Raw genomic sequence first — 23,277 nt, forward strand, 5'->3', positions numbered from 1 at the left:
ACTAAAACTCAAAGTATTGGAGTTCATCGTTGACTAATTTCTCCGTGTACGTGGAGGTGCTGTGGCCAGATATTCAAAACGTCAGCTTCAGAAGGAAATGAGGGGGATGAAGAATCGCAAGGGAGTTAAAAGGAGCAGATCTCTCAGGGGAACATTGAAGGATCAGGGAAACACAAAATAGACTGTACTGCGAGAATTGCATATGTATAATATCATAGCTGTTGTAAGATTATTGAAAAGCCTGATGTTGAGTCTCTGTACCTCAGTTTAAAGTTCCAATGTCGTGTTATTCATAAATGAATGAACAAGTGACCATTTTATTGCAAACGCTTTTCTTTCTTTCTTGGCATAGGGGTGTCATCAACAGTTATCCTTGCTACCGCTGCACCTCTCTTTTGTGAGATATTGCCTCTGATAGGTTGCAGGGCTGCTGAACCTATAACTTTCAGCTCAGTAATCATGTTCTTAATGTTGTACACAGACAGATTGTCTTTGGCACCTCCTTTTTGCCGATACTGGCCAAACTGTTCCTCAACGGGGCCTTGGTTAAATCTGTGCTTCAAGATGTATTCAGCACCTTTACTTAATAGGTACCTTACACATTCTACAATTGACTTCACGGACATTTGCAGTCGTTTCAGTGTCTGATGACTCAGTATCATGCGTCTCCTTTCTGCTAATGTCATGTCACCCGGACGCCTCATGACGCTCTCCTCCCACGACTGGAAAAATTCCAGAAAATCATTAATTAAATAATCCAACCGAGGATCATTAACATCCCTGTATTCCTTCTTGTTTGGATTTCTGGAAATAACTCCTTCTCTTAAACTTCTGGTATTTAAACCGTCAAAGAACTTGTCCATGTGCCTTATGAAGTTTCTTTGATTCATCGCCATAGTGTTCCTCAAGAGCATTAGCTACAGTTGAGCTAAACACTTCTGCAGCTAAATTGACTTTCATTGCTGGAAATGACGTCAAGTCAATGTGATCTCTTGTAAGTTTGTATGTTTTACAAAAAAGTGAGTTTTACACAACTTGTTCATACAGTCTCACAATCTGCAGCCAGCATATATCACAATTGTCTTTCCACAGCTGTCTAGACATTTTGTGAGAACCTGAATTGGCAAAACAATTTAATGTGATTTGAGCAGATGAGGCACATCCGATATGAAATATAATTTCCGTTTTGGAAATGAATATGGATTCTATGTCCAGTAGGTATTCCCCTGTTGTGGCACATGAATTCAAAACATTTTCTATTTGGGGTAGCACCATCACACGTGATGAAAGGATTCATCAATCCAATGTTCTGTAGAGTTAGAACAGAATCCCACAATATGGAGTATAAAAACGATGATTCGATGCTTCTAGTGGCAAATGCTGTATACGGATACCGGAAATCGACTAAAATTACTCGGGTCATTATCACTAGAACAGTACGGGCTAAATGGGGTTGTGTGTCTTTCAATGAATCTTCCAATCGTAGCAGTTCATTCCCAGTTTTATCCAGGTCCACATAGCCAACTAATTCCCCAGATGATCTGTCATACACGAGTCCTTCTGATACTTTCATCTCGTCCTGCAAAGTGCCAAATAGGATTTAACATCAGTCTCCAGCATGCTACAGGCATTTGCTTCCTGCATCAGATGTTTAGCAAATTCTGGATGGAAGCCAAGAATGCTGGGCAAAGAATGGGAATAATCAAATAGGGTTCTCTTGCTTGGCAATTTCATAAAACCTGTATCCCGTGCAGCATCATAAGCTTTTCTGCTCTTGCTCCGCAAGTAAAGGCACCATTTGATCACCATAGGGTGCCATCTCATGGAACATTTGTCAGATAGGTTTGAATACTTCACTTGTTGTTCCCAAAATAATCTTTGCGGGGGGTTTTCATCAGGATAACTTCTTTGCACTTCAGAGCTGTATTCTTTCAGGATGTGTCTGAAGTCCTCATCACAAGTAGTATTTAGTTTTAGTCCCTTACCTCCAATTGTACGAAAAACCTTTTTTTCAGTTGAGCTAATTCACTCTTAAGTGCCTGGTTCTGTGATTTAACAGTTTGAAATTTGTTCACAAGTTCAATTTTGTGTCATGTCAGGGTGTGGCTGACATGGATTAGGAGATAAGCTGTCGCGAGACATTGTTTTCCTGAGACTAGAACGATACCTAGAACAATGTTCACATCCTGTTTTCCCAAAAGCTAGCAGGGCACAGCGTGTTGTCCGGATTGTTGAACTAAATTCAATGTCGTTGATGTTGACGCCAAAGTCACATTCTCTATATGCTGATATGCCAGAAGCAGCAGACTGACTCCACCCAACACCTATTGGAACAAGATGGCTGTATTTGTCTTAATAATTTCCAAGGCAGACATGGTAAGAAGACAACTTTGACAGAAGTTTCCTGACATCTGAGAGAGTCGAAAAGAACTTGGGCAAAACAATCCAAAAATCATGCTCATGTGAGTACTGTTGATATCTTTTTTGATTAAGTATGCCAGTGCCAACGTGGTCCAGATTGTCATTAGGGTTGTACTGGTGCATCTTGCCCACAAGCACATAAAACGCATCAGCTGAGCAGTTGTCAGAATCTGTTGATTCACCATGACTAGGAGGTTCACTTGCAGCTGCTTCTTGGTGGTGTTCAGCGGGACCGATGTAGAAAGCTGCCCAAGCATCAGCCCACTGTATTTGTCTAATGCTGAAACAAAAATTAAGATATCAAAATATAATGATACTGCTCTATTTATTAAGATTTCGTTATAAATAATGAGAGCGTTCCAAACATCTGTGCCTATTCATGGAGATACACAAAAGTTACCCGTGAAGGTTCCAGTTTGAATATTGCTGAGTGTGGCATAAAACTAAACTCACTCACAAAATAAGAATTGACCACATCTTCGTTAGGCTGCTAATATTTGGTTGAAGTGCAGTCACTGGGCATTAAGTAATTTATATTTTTGTCATGCACGGTCAATAAAGGGTAATGGTGAGCGGTTAGCTTCCTCGTAGGGTAATGGTAGGGGTGTGTGTTCAGATATTGACAGTGTCCCCGACAACCAGTGGTAGCATATTCAGGGTGTTCTATGCCCTTAGGAAAGCAAGGTTGTGTTGTTGCCTCCCGATGCCCAGCTTATAATTAGCCTTTCCTCGTGATCGGTGTATTGGTTGATGGTGTTTACACGCCTGTTTACAGTCACATCCATGTTTACTGGGTATCAGTGGATGAAGAGCGTCTTGTGTGTCATCTCTCAACCTGCAGTGCCACAACACAACCATCAGCACCAGCTACACACTTAAACCAACGGCACCAGCCTCCATTCATCAGCCAAAGACATCAGCCTACCTCTCACAACCAATAGAATTAGCCTACATCTCATAACAAGCGACACAAGATTACATCTTCAAGCAACAGAGTACATCTCTGAACTAACTGTAACAGTCTGCAACCCCAACCAACAGCACCCACCTACATTCCTCAACCAGCAGTACCAGCCTACATTCCTCAACGCTCCATTCAGGTATTTCTCCTCTCTGTTTTGAAAGGTCTGTGTGCGGTTGGTTTCAACCAGCGCTGCCTCTTGCCTGACGTCACTATAAACGTACTGGTTGGTGGCGTCAACGAGCGTGGTGACGTTGTTAGACGTCATGTCGATGTACCCAGTGGCATCGGTGGGAAGAAAGAGCCTCTTCTTGCATTCGTCTCCCTTTCAGCATTTGTCATCGAGATAGACGGAGATATTTCACTGTAGATCGTGGACGAATTACTGTTAGTGCGGTGCAGAGGTGATCTGGAAGGTTCCATCTCGCTGTAGATATTTCTTGGTGAGGATTCTGGGTCACGGAGAGACCCCAAAGTATTTAGTGGTGATACTGTGGTTAGATATGTTCCACAAGGTAGTGTGTGTTGGAATAAAGGTCTTGTGTTGTTCAAGGCTTTGTTTGGAAATGATCAACATATCCGCCTGTTTAAAACTAATACCAGACAAGCCAGTCAGCAATATTCCAGCTATATGACGGTAAACAGTGTTCAACAGCATGGACATCGATCAATGCAATTGGGATACAGTGACATGTGTCAACCAAGTCAGCGAATCTGACCACCCGATCCCTTTAGTCGCCTTTTACGAAAAGCATGACAAGACCAAATCTTCACGGGCATAATGAGGTCTATAGTTACATACAAATGACACAGTCTTTCATATTTCTCTTTCATGCTACTTTAGGCCACACAGGTGATGGGTAGTCTAGTGATTAAAGTGTTATCCAGACACACTCTGGGTTCGAATCCCTCGAGGTGTTCAATGTTTTAAGTGTACCCCACCATGATAATGTCAGAATGTTTAACGCATGAGAGTGACATGTTCTCCAGCTTGGGATGTTACCTGACAAAACATGTCGTCGTTTCCGTCGAATAGTTACGTAGAAGTATATGATGATGGTGAGAACGCCGCCTTCCAGGCCAGACAGTATATATACTAGTGTTGTACCTGAAAAATAATCCATATGTGGGATAAACATTTTTATGTAAAGTACACATAATGTATTTATTTGATTTATTTATCAGTGTGTCCGTCTGTCCGTCCGTCGGTTCATTCATTCATTCATTCATTCATTCATTCATTCATTCATTCATTCATTCATTCATTCATTCATTCATTCATTCATTCATTCATTTATTCATTTATTTATTCATTTATTTATTTATTTATTTATTTATTTATGGGGAGGGGATTCGAACCCACACTTTCAGAGTGAGACATCTTATGGGTTTACCGATCTTATATATATGTCAGTGTTATTGTAACGTCTGCAGGCGGTTTGAAGAACTAATTAACAAGTATCCCACCCCATGGTACACCCCAAACTCTGTATTTTTGTACTCCCGAGACACCAAACTGAGCAATATTCCTGCAATCGAATATGGACAATCCAGTGAGTGACATCATGAGCATCATTCATGCAATTGATATCTTCTCAAAACAGATCCTCTGTCTACCATACATATATTCTTTCATGGTGTTTATTGTTTCCTTAATTCTGTTTACTATGGATGGATGTTTGGCACTCATTGCATATTTCGTAAGCTCACTCTACCAAAATATTATCTGCATTTGAGATCAACTGTTCCGTTTTGGGGGTTGCTTTCTTCAGTTTGAATCACATAAGACCTAAACACTTACCTGAAATAAATGACTCAAACAGCTCCAACCAATTATGTTGTTAGCTCCATCATCGCTGATTAAGACAGATTGAGTGAGTGAGTGAGTGAGTTTGGGGTTAGCGCAGCTTTTAAATCTTTGATTTAGATCACCGTGCGACTGTTTAACGATGAGCTAGTCTTACCTGAGTGAGTGAAACTACAGGTGTACGCCTCCTTTGTCATATTCCAACAATTCCCCTCAATCATGAGACACCAGAAACTGGCTCCACAGATATACCCTACTACCAAGACATTGGTCCAAATGGATCACAAATGGAAAAAAATCATAAATACTAGAAAACGAACCACATGGATTGGACAAGTGGAAAGAAGATAATAAAGACAAGATCTAGACTCAAAGGTCGTGGGAAATATATCTCAAAGAGAAGTAATTGTACCATGGAAAAAAGATAAAAGCAAACAAAGATGCTTGCCTGTGTCGTTATGTTGTCAGCAAGAATGCACATGGTTATGAGGATAAAATTATACAACAAAATTACCGGCAGGTGCAGCTGTCGTCTCATGAAACGGTTTACGATTTACCAGACCGTTACATATCGCTAACATGTCCAAGCACCTCCGTGTTAAGTCAGAAAGTCAACAAGGAAACTGGTTAAACAAATGATTTTGATATAAATACGTAACTAAATAATGAACTGAATCAAATATACGTTTAGATTTCCTTCTCAATACTGTGCAAAAGTTCAGTTGATAACAGTCGCTGCACAGATAAGTAAGCTTTGTGAACTCAATAGCCGAACTATCACAAGCACCATTTCTATACGTTTGTGACCAGTGAATCAAACAAAAGAATTCGAGAGTCCCGCAGTGTTACACAGCACTAAGAACTTCACCATTCCACGCATGCGGTGGTATCGGGAAGTTCCATGACTTGAGTGGTCCTTGCCGTCGTATGACTCACTGATCATTGTAGTCTCGTTACATACCTGAATTATGCGGTGATCATTGTAGTCTAAGCACCATTACACATCTGAATAACACAGCGATCACTGTAGCACTGTTACACATCAAAATGACGTACTGATGATCATAGCCTAATTAGCATAACACATCTGAATAACACAATGATCACTGTAGTACCATTACACATCAAAATGACGTACTGATGATTATAGTCTAAATAGCATTATACATCTGAATAACACAATGATCACTGTAGTACCATTACACATCAAAATGACGTACTGATGATCATAGCCTAATTAGCATAACACATCTGAATAACACAATGATCACTGTAGTACCATTACACATCAAAATGACGTACTGATGATCATAGCCTAATTAGCATAACACATCTGAATAACACAATGATCACTGTAGTACCATTACACATCAAAATGACGTACTGATGATTATAGTCTAAATAGCATTATACATCTGAATAACACAATGATCACTGTAGTACCATTACACATCAAAATGACGTACTGATGATCATAGCCTAATTAGCATAACACATCTGAATAACACAATGATCACTGTAGTACCATTACACATCAATATGACGTACTGATGATTATAGTCTAAATAGCATTATACATCTGAATAACACAATGATCACTGTAGTACCATTACACATCAAAATGACGTACTGATGATTATAGTCTAAATAGCATTATACATCTGAATAACACAATGATCACTGTAGTACCATTACACATCAAAATGACGTACTGATGATCATAGCCTAATTAGCATAACACATCTGAATAACACAATGATCACTGTAGTACCATTACACATCAAAATGACGTACTGATGATTATAGTCTAAATAGCATTATACATCTGAATAACACAATGATCACTGTAGTACCATTACACATCAAAATGACGTACTGATGATTATAGTCTAAATAGCATTATACATCTGAATAACACAATGATCACTGTAGTACCATTACACATCAAAATGACGTACTGATGATTATAGTCTAAATAGCATTATACATCTGAATAACACAATGATCACTGTAGTACCATTACACATCAAAATGACGTACTGATGATCATAGCCTAATTAGCATAACACATCTGAATAACACAATGATCACTGTAGTACCATTACACATCAAAATGACGTACTGATGATTATAGTCTAAATAGCATTATACATCTGAATAACACAATGATCACTGTAGTACCATTACACATCAAAATGACGTACTGATGATTATAGTCTAAATAGCATTATACATCTGAATAACACAATGATCACTGTAGTACCATTACACATCAAAATGACGTACTGATGATCATAGCCTAATTAGCATAACACATCTGAATAACACAATGATCACTGTAGTACCATTACACATCAAAATGACGTACTGATGATTATAGTCTAAATAGCATTATACATCTGAATAACACAATGATCACTGTAGTACCATTACACATCAAAATGACGTACTGATGATTATAGTCTAAATAGCATTATACATCTGAATAACACAATGATCACTGTAGTACCATTACACATCAAAATGACGTACTGATGATCATAGCCTAATTAGCATAACACATCTGAATAACACAATGATCACTGTAGTACCATTACACATCAAAATGACGTACTGATGATTATAGTCTAAATAGCATTATACATCTGAATAACACAATGATCACTGTAGTACCATTACACATCAAAATGACGTACTGATGATTATAGTCTAAATAGCATTATACATCTGAATAACACAATGATCACTGTAGTACCATTACACATCAAAATGACGTACTGATGATCATAGCCTAATTAGCATAACACATCTGAATAACACAATGATCACTGTAGTACCATTACACATCAAAATGACGTACTGATGATCATAGCCTAATTAGCATAACACATCTGAATAACACAATGATCACTGTAGTACCATTACACATCAAAATGACGTACTGATGATCATAGCCTAATTAGCATTATACATCTGAATAACACAATGATCACTGTAGTACCATTACACATCAAAATGACGTACTGATGATTATAGTCTAAATAGCATTATACATCTGAATAACACAATGATCACTGTAGTACCATTACACATCAAAATGACGTACTGATGATCATAGCCTAATTAGCATAACACATCTGAATAACACAATGATCACTGTAGTACCATTACACATCAAAATGACGTACTGATGATTATAGTCTAAATAGCATTATACATCTGAATAACACAATGATCACTGTAGTACCATTACACATCAAAATGACGTACTGATGATTATAGTCTAAATAGCATTATACATCTGAATAACACAATGATCACTGTAGTACCATTACACATCAAAATGACGTACTGATGATCATAGCCTAATTAGCATAACACATCTGAATAACACAATGATCACTGTAGTACCATTACACATCAAAATGACGTACTGATGATTATAGTCTAAATAGCATTATACATCTGAATAACACAATGATCACTGTAGTACCATTACACATCAAAATGACGTACTGATGATTATAGTCTAAATAGCATTATACATCTGAATAACACAATGATCACTGTAGTACCATTACACATCAAAATGACGTACTGATGATCATAGCCTAATTAGCATAACACATCTGAATAACACAATGATCACTGTAGTACCATTACACATCAAAATGACGTACTGATGATCATAGCCTAATTAGCATAACACATCTGAATAACACAATGATCACTGTAGTACCATTACACATCAAAATGACGTACTGATGATCATAGCCTAATTAGCATTATACATCTGAATAACACAATGATCACTGTAGTACCATTACACATCAAAATGACGTACTGATGATTATAGTCTAAATAGCATTATACATCTGAATAACACAATGATCACTGTAGTACCATTACACATCAAAATGACGTACTGATGATCATAGCCTAATTAGCATAACACATCTGAATAACACAATGATCACTGTAGTACCATTACACATCAAAATGACGTACTGATGATCATAGCCTAATTAGCATAACACATCTGAATAACACAATGATCACTGTAGTACCATTACACATCAAAATGACGTACTGATGATCATAGCCTAATTAGCATTATACATCTGAATAACACAATGATCACTGTAGTACCATTACACATCAAAATGACGTACTGATGATCATAGCCTAATTAGCATAACACATCTGAATAACACAATGATCACTGTAGTACCATTACACATCAAAATGACGTACTGATGATTATAGTCTAAATAGCATTATACATCTGAATAACACAATGATCACTGTAGTACCATTACACATCAAAATGACGTACTGATGATCATAGCCTAATTAGCATAACACATCTGAATAACACAATGATCACTGTAGTACCATTACACATCAAAATGACGTACTGATGATTATAGTCTAAATAGCATAACACATCTGAATAACACAATGATCACTGTAGTACCATTACACATCAAAATGACGTACTGATGATTATAGTCTAAATAGCATTATACATCTGAATAACACAATGATCACTGTAGTACCATTACACATCAAAATGACGTACTGATGATTATAGTCTAAATAGCATTATACATCTGAATAACACAATGATCACTGTAGTACCATTACACATCAAAATGACGTACTGATGATCATAGCCTAATTAGCATAACACATCTGAATAACACAATGATCACTGTAGTACCATTACACATCAAAATGACGTACTGATGATTATAGTCTAAATAGCATTATACATCTGAATAACACAATGATCACTGTAGTACCATTACACATCAAAATGACGTACTGATGATTATAGTCTAAATAGCATTATACATCTGAATAACACAATGATCACTGTAGTACCATTACACATCAAAATGACGTACTGATGATCATAGCCTAATTAGCATAACACATCTGAATAACACAATGATCACTGTAGTACCATTACACATCAAAATGACGTACTGATGATTATAGTCTAAATAGCATTATACATCTGAATAACACAATGATCACTGTAGTACCATTACACATCAAAATGACGTACTGATGATTATAGTCTAAATAGCATTATACATCTGAATAACACAATGATCACTGTAGTACCATTACACATCAAAATGACGTACTGATGATCATAGCCTAATTAGCATAACACATCTGAATAACACAATGATCACTGTAGTACCATTACACATCAAAATGACGTACTGATGATCATAGCCTAATTAGCATAACACATCTGAATAACACAATGATCACTGTAGTACCATTACACATCAAAATGACGTACTGATGATCATAGCCTAATTAGCATTATACATCTGAATAACACAATGATCACTGTAGTACCATTACACATCAAAATGACGTACTGATGATTATAGTCTAAATAGCATTATACATCTGAATAACACAATGATCACTGTAGTACCATTACACATCAAAATGACGTACTGATGATCATAGCCTAATTAGCATAACACATCTGAATAACACAATGATCACTGTAGTACCATTACACATCAAAATGACGTACTGATGATTATAGTCTAAATAGCATTATACATCTGAATAACACAATGATCACTGTAGTACCATTACACATCAAAATGACGTACTGATGATCATAGCCTAATTAGCATAACACATCTGAATAACACAATGATCACTGTAGTACCATTACACATCAAAATGACGTACTGATGATTATAGTCTAAATAGCATTATACATCTGAATAACACAATGATCACTGTAGTACCATTACACATCAAAATGACGTACTGATGATCATAGCCTAATTAGCATAACACATCTGAATAACACAATGATCACTGTAGTACCATTACACATCAAAATGACGTACTGATGATCATAGCCTAATTAGCATAACACATCTGAATAACACAATGATCACTGTAGTACCATTACACATCAAAATGACGTACTGATGATTATAGTCTAAATAGCATTATACATCTGAATAACACAATGATCACTGTAGTACCATTACACATCAAAATGACGTACTGATGATCATAGCCTAATTAGCATAACACATCTGAATAACACAATGATCACTGTAGTACCATTACACATCAAAATGACGTACTGATGATTATAGTCTAAATAGCATTATACATCTGAATAACACAATGATCACTGTAGTACCATTACACATCAAAATGACGTACTGATGATTATAGTCTAAATAGCATTATACATCTGAATAACACAATGATCACTGTAGTACCATTACACATCAAAATGACGTACTGATGATCATAGCCTAATTAGCATAACACATCTGAATAACACAATGATCACTGTAGTACCATTACACATCAAAATGACGTACTGATGATTATAGTCTAAATAGCATTATACATCTGAATAACACAATGATCACTGTAGTACCATTACACATCAAAATGACGTACTGATGATCATAGCCTAATTAGCATAACACATCTGAATAACACAATGATCACTGTAGTACCATTACACATCAAAATGACGTACTGATGATTATAGTCTAAATAGCATAACACATCTGAATAACACAATGATCACTGTAGTACCATTACACATCAAAATGACGTACTGATGATTATAGTCTAAATAGCATTATACATCTGAATAACACAATGATCACTGTAGTACCATTACACATCAAAATGACGTACTGATGATTATAGTCTAAATAGCATTATACATCTGAATAACACAATGATCACTGTAGTACCATTACACATCAAAATGACGTACTGATGATCATAGCCTAATTAGCATAACACATCTGAATAACACAATGATCACTGTAGTACCATTACACATCAAAATGACGTACTGATGATTATAGTCTAAATAGCATTATACATCTGAATAACACAATGATCACTGTAGTACCATTACACATCAAAATGACGTACTGATGATTATAGTCTAAATAGCATTATACATCTGAATAACACAATGATCACTGTAGTACCATTACACATCAAAATGACGTACTGATGATCATAGCCTAATTAGCATAACACATCTGAATAACACAATGATCACTGTAGTACCATTACACATCAAAATGACGTACTGATGATTATAGTCTAAATAGCATTATACATCTGAATAACACAATGATCACTGTAGTACCATTACACATCAAAATGACGTACTGATGATCATAGCCTAATTAGCATAACACATCTGAATAACACAATGATCACTGTAGTACCATTACACATCAAAATGACGTACTGATGATCATAGCCTAATTAGCATTATACATCTGAATAACACAATGATCACTGTAGTACCATTACACATCAAAATGACGTACTGATGATTATAGTCTAAATAGCATTATACATCTGAATAACACAATGATCACTGTAGTACCATTACACATCAAAATGACGTACTGATGATCATAGCCTAATTAGCATAACACATCTGAATAACACAATGATCACTGTAGTACCATTACACATCAAAATGACGTACTGATGATTATAGTCTAAATAGCATTATACATCTGAATAACACAATGATCACTGTAGTACCATTACACATCAAAATGACGTACTGATGATTATAGTCTAAATAGCATTATACATCTGAATGACACAATAATCATTGTATGTAATTACCGTGCACACCTGATGGAAGTACCGACCATTATTATTCTCATTCATTAGTCTCAAAATAGCTTAACAGCCATTCAGCATAGTTGTTGTGTCTACCGAGCGAAAGCTCACGGAATTGTGGCATGTGTTGTTGAGCTCGACGACAATCGTGATATGTGTTTCGAGTCTAACGATTTTAAAGGCGCATGAGTGGTATTGAGTGACTGGGGGTATTTTGTGTGTATACCACTTTGAACAGGTTATCTGGATGATTTCATTTTTATGATATGGTGCTTCTACAAACTAATTAGTTTCTGTCCATAGTATGCGCTCTTCAGCATGGCATTAAAATTATGGGGAACATTAAACTACGGTTATTAGCAACTCAAAGGTGCCGCTGATACCATTGCTGTCCGATACAACCGCGGGTCCTTGTTTACATGTAGACTAGAATATATAGTCATTCATTTCAGATATGATGAAGATTAATGCGAAAATTCTGTCTGCATAGACTACCAGTATTATCAGTCATTTGTTATTTCTAAAGCAACAAAAATATGTGCTATTTACCAAGTATCTATTCCATGAACCCGGATATACATAAATTTATACGTCTTCTAAATACTACGAACCATAACATTATTCTCCGTCTTGCAATTTTTGTAAATAAAATTTTGTCCAGGCGCTCTGTAATAATTTAACACAAGATGTCATTGTGTACTATTGGCCTCATGGCCATATCTACGAAATAAACCTGTCTGTCTGTCTGTCTTTGTGTCTGTCTGTGCTATTTTGAAAATCAGGAACACGACACACTGTTATCTTGTTTTTGTTTTCTGTTTATCGCGGCATAAAGCAATATTCCAGCGATCGATAAATCGATAAATAATCGAGTGTGGAGCAGGCAATCCAGTGATCATGAGCAAGGATCTGCACAATTTGCAATACGACTGCGTGTGTCAACCAAGTCAGCGAGTCTGACCACCCCGTTAGTTTAAGGTTCCATCTTCTTTTGTGGCATCAATCCAGGGAGTGCAAAAAATATCTACCTGTCAAGTGACGCTGTAACTTCCAGCTTGTCTTTCAATGTTTAGCAGTTAATATGAACAGAATATTAATATTGTATCTGTTATATATTATTATATATGTTTTAACTCCATATTCGTTGACGCCATAACATCTCTAACATACCGAGAAGCCAGTTAACGCACTTTTCTTTAAATAAATACAAATTTCTAATGAATCAGATGATACCAACTAACCAAAATGTAGACCCTTTATGTTGTACCTCAAAATCGTGTGTATCATTGCCTTCGGGACTTTTTGTAGTGACGGTACCTTCATATTTAAGCAGGAACTGACCAGTTTCAAATCTCTTCTACTGTAAACACCTCTTCCTGTAATGAGTGGATTTCCAGAGCTACATCATAGGAACTTCCATGATTGTAAAAACTATTTTCATTAGATATGATTTTTTTACCTTATTGCGTAAAAGTTCTTATTACTTATTACATTCTAAATGTCTGAACCATCCGTATTAATCTGTACTCGAAAATCCTATTCCAAACGTACTGTTGACCTTGTCCCTTTTATTTATTTTTTCCGGATCACCTTGTCTCTGTGAAGTACCATAATAGCTATTAAATCCATGCTGGTAAATTTAATGTAAAATACATTACAAACATTTTGGATGCTGCCATCAGTACACAGTAGCTAGTCTAGCTTGCTATCACTCGATATTAGGTGCATAAAGAATGCACTTTCTGGGTGCATAATGGTATTGCAGTGCATAAAATGCAAGTTGTATTCATTTGACAAACCGAGCAGCAAATCACAGACTGCGTATTATATTAATCAAAACATCCTCGCCATGCAAAGCTGACCTCCACATTTGAAGGGTTCGTTCTGGTACAAAACTATGGTTGCAAACTGATATCAGGATTTGAAGAACTTATGATAAATATAATGAACTTAGAAATCCAGATTAAACAGAAACGTGTATTAAGAAACCTTTACTTGTGACCATTTAATGAATAAAATAGGAGTTCAAACAAACCATGAAAGAAATGATGGCTATGCCAACATTATGCCAAGTGGATTGTTTCTCATTACACTGTGCCTGTAATAAGGTGGATTGTTTCTCATTACACTGTGCCTGTAATAAGGTGAATTGTTTCTCATTACACTGTGCCTGTAATAAGGTGGATTGTTTCTCATTACACCGTGCCTGTAGTAAGGTGGATTGTTTCTCATTACACCGTGCCTGTAGTAAGGTGGATTGTTTCTCATTACACTGTGCCTGTAATAAGGTGGATTGTTTCTCATTACACTGTGCCTGTAATAAGGTGGATTGTTTCTCATTACACTGTGCCTGTAATAAGGTGGATTGTTTCTCATTACACTGTGCCTGTAGTAAGGTGGATTGTTTCTCATTACACTGTGCCTGTAATAAGGTGGATTGTTTCTCATTACACTGTGCCTGTAATAAGGTGGATTGTTTCTCATTACACTGTGCCTGTAGTAAGGTGGATTGTTTCTCATTACACTGTGCCTGTAATAAGGTGGATTGTTTCTCATTACACTGTGCCTGTAATAAGGTGGATTGTTTCTCATTACACTGTGCCTGTAGTAAGGTGGATTGTTTCTCATTACACTGTGCCTGTAGTAAGGTGGATTGTTTCTCATTACACTGTGCCTGTAATGAGGTGAATTGTTTCTCATTACACTGTGCCTGTAGTAAGGTGGATTGTTTCTCATTACACCGTGCCTGTAATAAGGTGGATTGTTTCTCATTACACTGTGCCTGTAGTAAGGTGGATTGTTTCTCATTACACTGTGCCTGTAGTAAGGTGGATTGTTTCTCATTACACTGTGCCTGTAATAAGGTGGATTGTTTCTCATTACACTGTGCCTGTAGTAAGGTGGATTGTTTCTCATTACACTGTGCCTGTAATAAGGTGGATTGTTTCTCATTACACTGTGCCTGTAATAAGGTGGATTGTTTCTCATTACACTGTACCTGTAGTAAGGTGGATTGTTTCTCATTACACTGTGCCTGTAGTAAGGTGGATTGTTTCTCATTACACTGTGCCTGTAATGAGGTGAATTGTTTCTCATTACACTGTGCCTGTAATAAGGTGGATTGTTTCTCATTACACCGTGCCTGTAGTAAGGTGGATTGTTTCTCATTACACCGTGCCTGTAATAAGGTGGATTGTTTCTCATTACACTGTGCCTGTAATAAGGTGGATTGTTTCTCATTACACTGTGCCTGTAGTAAGGTGGATTGTTTCTCATTACACTGTGCCTGTAATAAGGTGGATTGTTTCTCATTACACTGTGCCTGTAGTAAGGTGGATTGTTTCTCATTACACCGTGCCTGTAGTAAGGTGGATTGTTTCTCATTACACTGTGCCTGTAATAAGGTGGATTGTTTCTCATTACACCGTGCCTGTAATAAGGTGGATTGTTTCTCATTACACTGTGCCTGTAATAAGGTGGATTGTTTCTCATTACACTGTGCCTGTAATAAGGTGGATTGTTTCTCATTACACTGTGCCTGTAATAAGGTGGATTGTTTCTCATTACACTGTGCCTGTAGTAAGGTGGATTGTTTCTCATTACACTGTGCCTGTAGTAAGGTGGATTGTTTCTCATTACACTGTGCCTGTAGTAAGGTGGATTGTTTCTCATTACACTGTGCCTGTAGTAAGGTGGATTGTTTCTCATTACACTGTGCCTGTAGTAAGGTGGATTGTTTCTCATTACACTGTGCCTGTAGTAAGGTGGATTGTTTCTCATTACACCGTGCCTGTAATATGGTGGATTGTTTCTCATTACACCGTGCCTGTAGTAAGGTGGATTGTTTCTCATTACACCGTGCCTGTAATAAGGTGGATTGTTTCTCATTACACCGTGCCTGTAGTAAGGTGGATTGTTTCTCATTACATCGTGCCTGTAATAAGGTGGATTGTTTCTCATTACACCGTGCCTGTAATAAGGTGGATTGTTTCTCATTACACCGTGCCTGTAATAAGGTGGATTGTTTCTCATGACACCGTGCCTGTAATGAGGTGGATTGTTTCTCATTACACTGTGCCTGTAATAAGGCGTGTGCCTGACTGAATCCCTTTTTAGGTTTCGATGCACAGATGTAGCATCAATAAGTACATGTATTATCTACATGATACAATGATAGAGTAAAAGATAAAATCTTAATGCAATACAAATATCTTAAAATCATTAAAATAGATCATAACAACGTAGCATTTACGAGACAACGTTCTTGCCCCTTCATAAGGTAAATGCCAGAATGTGATTTAATGGCAAAATATGCAAAATGTATAGTATTGCATAATAGTATGCATGGAAGTATGATTGTATCAATAAGAATTAATGTAAATGTGAATAAAGAAATAGTCCACCAACTGGTCACTTGTAATATGACTGGACTTCCATAGAGTGAACATGTCCCATGTAGGTGGAACTGGGTATTCGAGATACGGATAAAGTAGTCACTTGTAACTGGCATATGTTTCCTTAAGGTTAACACTTGAACACGTAATAGAAGTTACTGAGAATACAAGGAATGGATTTGTGTAGAGTTGCAGTTCAGACTGATGTAAGTGTGTCGATAAATGGTTCCGGAATACCAACAATGGAATAAGATTATAGGTGGGAAAGATAAGATAGCCTTAAAGTACAATGCAGGTGACCAGTCGAGAACTTTAACTTGGGGTTTGAGTTTAACTTCAAGAACCGAGAAGAAGCACCGTCTAGTCTCTATGCATAAATAAAGTCCAACGAAATTTGTAATCGTCTGGGTATTATTTTGAAGGACTCCTTGTCTCTATTAGAAGAACTCCTTTTCAAAAACGTATTCTATCTACCCCTCCACATATAGAAAATGAACATAAAGCCTAATGCATCAAATAATATTTCATAAAAAGGTATAACTATCCACAATTATATATGAAAAACGCCATCCTAAAAGAATGGTCCCGTGTATTGTCTGTTTTCCTCACATCGTCTTTTTTGTCTGTGCATAGAAGAAACAATACGGAAATACGTTAAGGATGCATAGACTTCATGCATATACATGGTGTCATGCTTGCTTCCATTAGTTTTCAAAATCACATTATTATCATTCACATATGCACTTTCACCATACCTTCGTGGACAGAATCTTGGTTTGTTAATTGTTTCTGGAGACATTTATTTTTTGTTGACGTAAGCTAAATATCACACCTTGCAAATCAGTATTTCATGAAACATACATGTCTTTTAAAAGTGATAGAGATATGGCTTAAAGTTTAACATGGTCGGTTCAGCGAGGTTTTGAGCAGTTATTACCAACAATATCATATAAGGATTTATTTAAATTGTGAATTTAATTAAAAAAACTCATCTCCCCTCTTTCTAATGTCTTTCTGAATCAGCTCAATATACGTTCTACCTTCTGTCTGCCCACTGTAGGCAAAGTGACACTCAAGTCCATATGTCATTTTTATTACTTTATCATAGTCACGTGAAGAAAACTCTTAAGTACCTCGAAGACATTTCACATTGAACACCAAGTATTGAATAGTTTGTTACTCATAAAAGTAATTTTTAGTGAACAATTATCTTCTTGACAGATACATAACAGTGAGACACAATTAACAGTCTAAAAGGTTTGTACTAATAATTATGCATACGATCAACTTAAAACATTGCACCCTCCATTGCAGACCTCGCCACAATGTTCGACAACTCTGTCAAAGTAGGGAACCATGACTGTGCATAGAGATGCACTAACAAAGTAACCTGAAATTATCTCAAGGCCACGGCACTAATCTGTGTATTTATTTCATTTTCCATTTTATCTTATCCTGTATGGCAACCACGTGACGTGTGTGTGCACTTTTTTACTCTAATCGTCAACGACAATGGCTGTTACCAGTGTATCCAATGTTTTGTTTCTGTATGTTAGTCTGTTTACCAATGTATTACTATATTTTGTTCTTAACTTGTATGTTAAGTGTGTGCCAATGTGCGTTGCTTTAACCTTCATCGTTTTACATGTTACGCGGTAACCATTGTTTTGTTCTGACCATGAACGCCAGTCTACTGTCAGCACATGCATTGTTTTTTCTTGCCTTTCTGTCAAGAAGAAACCCTGTCTGCTGTTTTGTTCATATTCTGTACGTGACGCTACTAAGCTATCTATGAGTTGTATTAATCTTATCGTAAACGTGAATCTACTAGCCTGTATGTTCCAGATACTGATATATTTCTTATGTCAGGCTACTATCCAGTGTATGTATGGAAGTGTTCTGATCTGTCAAGTTACTAAGTTTAGTGCTAAAGGTTAAACCGCGTTAACCTATGCATCTGTTTTAGCTATTTTATGTCATTTTACTTTCTCACGTGTGAATTACTTGCCCTGGTTGTTCGGCTACAATCCTGTGTATGTTATATTGTGTTCCTGCCCTGTATGTCAGGCTACAATCCTGTGTATGTTTTATTGTTTTCCTACCCTGTATGTGAAGCTTCAATTCTGTGCATGCTTTGTTTTCCCATTATCCTAATGTTATGCAACAAACCTGTAATTGCATTGTTTATACTTTTATCCTCGTTTCAACGTACTCACTTGGACATGTATTGTTTTGTTTGCTCCACGTTGTTAGTTTTCCGCCTCTACGGTCTCAGCACCTCTAGAAAGCCTGGACTTAGTGGTACCCTAAATTTTAAAAAAACAACACATCAGATATGTTTAAAACTTTTACTGAAAAGCCTGTAGTGTATCCAACCATATGGAATCTTCCATTTATATATTCTACGAATAAATACATTTAACTCTGCACACAATATCTCAAGTCGGTATGTACCTAAGCCATGATGGATAATTGTAACCTTGCACGTGATAACTGGAGCTAACTAAAAACATGTGCAATTGCATGCTGAAGAAGTTGTAAGGTATTCGATTCGCAGACATATGTGCTCCGTTCTGCCGACGTACATCTGAGATCAACTTCGTCCAGTTCATGTATCTTTGAGGTGTTTGTTAACTTGAAGAGCTGTAACTCAGACGAGCTCATCCATCTCTTAAGTGGAGCTCCCCACAGTTCCCGTGAATGTGTGAAGTGTGAAGTCGAACGCCTGTGAGCACACACGTGAGAGTTGCTACGCTGCTCAGTTCATGCATATCTGAGCTGGTAGAATAGGTCAGCTCCTCTATGCCTTAACTTGAACTAAGGTCATTTATGTCAGGGCTTCCCCCAGCTCTTTTTCAGGTGAAGCTTCCCAAAGTTCTTCTATGGGAACTCAGCTGAGGACAAGCAATTCAGCACACATCATGTTTGGCTGAAGTAAACTCCGCATATCTGAGGTAAATCTAACCTAGACGGCCACTCACATCTATGTCTGAGCTGGGACTCATGTCAGTTCCTGCAGGTCTGAGCTCACAGATGTCTAATATGATCCAGCAGATCCAGCAGAATGTGGAGATTACGAACCTGTTGTTGGGACAAATGGTGATCGTAATAATTACCAAATCAAACTGAACAAAGTTTGGCAAAGGCAAAAGCATAAACCTGGCATGATGTTTCGTTTTGTATGCAAACCGACGCATACCTTATTGAATCAGTTGTGACCAGGTATGTCACCATGTCGGGTTAGATCGTTGTGAGGAGAATATTGAAGAACGTCTGAACTAATTCAGCTATAGTCCACTATAGTCCGCACAAGCTATAGTCTAATTACCAACGCGTGGAGAACGAAACTGTGCCCGACGATTTTCACATTCATCACGAATATCTCAGAATAACTATAGGCGTATTTCATTGTTTCGACAATGTTGAACAATAGCAAAATCAATGTATTTTTGAGTGCAAAAGGGCAATATTTTGATTTACTCATCAAATCTTTCTTCGATTATACAATGCTTTTCTAAACTGTCATCAACTATTGACTTTATGAGAGGAAAATGAAAGGGATGACGGGGTTTGTATGCCATCCTCTACAGTCAAAAGGATACGCTTTACAACCAAGACACGAAACACATACTTACGTACTATTCTCGGGTGTTTCGACCATGTGAACTATAAGCAAAATGGCAACACTTCAGGTGAGCATGTTGCAGACTGAAGAAACATGTGTGGTGGAGTACTCTTGAAAACGCTTGTAAAAGCTCTTATATTCAGTTTTTAATACTCATTGTTAGAAACCGTTAAGTTTGGTAACTTGCTGAATGTATGCTTCAGTAAAGGAGTAAACAGTAAAATATAAAATGACGAAGTCTCCTTCATCAGGTTGGATGTTTCTTTGAGCATCTCCACTTACGGCTTCGTTATAGACAGATACTCCCTCTGTGACAGCGCTCACCGCCATCGTCAGGAACACAACAACAGGGATCTTCATTCTGTCTCCTGCAACGATGACATTCGAAATTTAGTTTTACGCCGCACTCAGCAATATTTCAGCTATATGGCCGCCGTCTGGAAATAATCGAGTCTGGACCGGACAATTCAGTGATCAACAGCATGAGCATCGATCTACGCAATTTGGAACCGATGACGTGTCAACAAAGTAGGCGAGTCTGACCACTCGATCCACTTAGTCGCCTCTTACGACAAGCATAGTCGCCTTTCATGGCAAGCATGGGTTGCTGAAGGCCTATCTTACCCCGGGACTAGCAAATTTTTAACCGTAACAAAATTGTCGCCTCGTCCGGGATATAATTCATTTGACATTCGAGACCATTTGTGACATTTATTCCAACTTTTGTAATTTTGCAGTATTTTAATTGAACTTGAGAAGTTTTTTTCACATTTCAAACTTGATGCCAAACATGCAATGAGGATATTTCAGATTTTGAAGATTGTGTTGAATCACTATATAGAGGGAGATTTTGAACATGATGTTTTGGAAATGGTGCCAGAGGAATGTTCAGACCTTTACCCAATGGACTAGTACCCCTTTACATGAGAAAGAAGTAGACAAATATTTTCTACATTTTGAATAGGTTGTTGATAATCTAAAGTAGTCTAGGGAGTCACGGACTATGCTATTGCAACTGTTTTGAAGGGTAAAGCTCAGGATGCTTATTCAGCCTTGTCAGCACAGCAAAGTTCAAACTATGATCTTGTCAGGTGTACACTTTTGAAAGCTTATGAGTTAGTGGCTGAGGCTTATCGTCAGAAGTTCAGAAATGCTCACAAAAAGGGACAATGAGACTTTTGTAGAGTTTGCTAGGAAAAAGAAGCATTGTTTGATAAGTGGTGTGGGTCTAAGGAAGGCACAAATTTTGATAGTTTGAGGCAGGTAGTTTTGATTGAAGATTTCAAGCAGAGTGTTCAGTCTGACCTTAAGACTTATTTGGATGAACAAAAGGTTGATGACTTTCATAAGGAAGCAATGTTGACAGATGATTATTATTTGACTCCCAAGAGTTCCTTTAGGTCTCCGGGTAATACAAAGTTTTCTGGTCTAAAGGGCTTTTTAAGGACATGCAGGTTACAGTGGTGTTAGAACAGGTTCAAATTCTAGTGGCAAACAGTCACATACTTTTCAGTCTAAGCATAAGACTACCCGTGGTTGTGATCCTGTTTGTGCATATTGTAAGAAGCCAGGTCATTTGAATTCTGCATGTTACAAATTCCAATTTAGAAATCAGGCTACAGGTTCGACGAATGCTTTTGTGTTCATCGTGCCTAAGCTGTTCTTTCCAGGTGGTTCTAAGGAGAGTTTTATTTGTGAGAGTAAGTCCCCAGATTCTAAAGTTCGGAAGGAGTTTTTGCCCTTTGTATATAAGGGTTCTGTGTCGCCTATGGGAGATAATTTCTTCCAAGACGTCTTTGCCAAATTATTCCATTTATGATTTGTCAGGCAGGTACATTCATGGATCATCCTTTGTGTGAGGTAGAGGCTGATGACTTATCTTCAAAGAGTAGTAGCTTTTCGGGATAAGTCTGACAGTTTGTCAGGTGGTGATCACATTCTTTCCAGAGAGCAGCTTATTAGTGCGCAGGGTGAGGATGTTGGAGTGCAGAAGTTGGCAAGTAAGGCTGTTTCTTGTGAGGAGGTTAGCAAGGTTCAAGTTTCTTATTACTACAAGGATGGTGTTCTGATGAAGACATATAGATCGCCGGATCAGTGATATACCAGAAATATATGTGAAGAAATCAAGGTCGTAAGGACAACATTCTGACAGAACTACTTGATCTTGGACTGCACATGAAAGTCTGGCATTCCAGATGTTTACCACTGTCATTCAGAATCGTTTGTGATCAGGCTAATTTGAGCATGTTGAATCAGGCCACCTATCCCATTATGATATACGAATTCTGAAACCTATTCGATATGTAGTTCAGCCTCCACTAGACATACATTCACAGGCTGTTCCATGGCTGTGGAACGTAAGTCAGAGGGTGGTGATGGGATGGGTCAGCCA

At 37.3% G+C, this 23,277-nt stretch overlaps 1 pseudogene; it reads right to left on the bottom strand.

Annotated features, from left to right (window-relative positions):
* Positions 1 to 846: 846 nt before the first annotated feature.
* On the bottom strand, positions 847 to 3,650 carry LOC137255640 (uncharacterized; annotated as a pseudogene).
* Positions 3,651 to 23,277: the final 19,627 nt, after the last annotated feature.

The sequence above is a fragment of the Haliotis asinina genome, chromosome 1, assembly GCF_037392515.1.
Source record: "Haliotis asinina isolate JCU_RB_2024 chromosome 1, JCU_Hal_asi_v2, whole genome shotgun sequence".
NCBI classification, from domain to species: Eukaryota; Metazoa; Mollusca; class Gastropoda; order Lepetellida; family Haliotidae; genus Haliotis; species Haliotis asinina.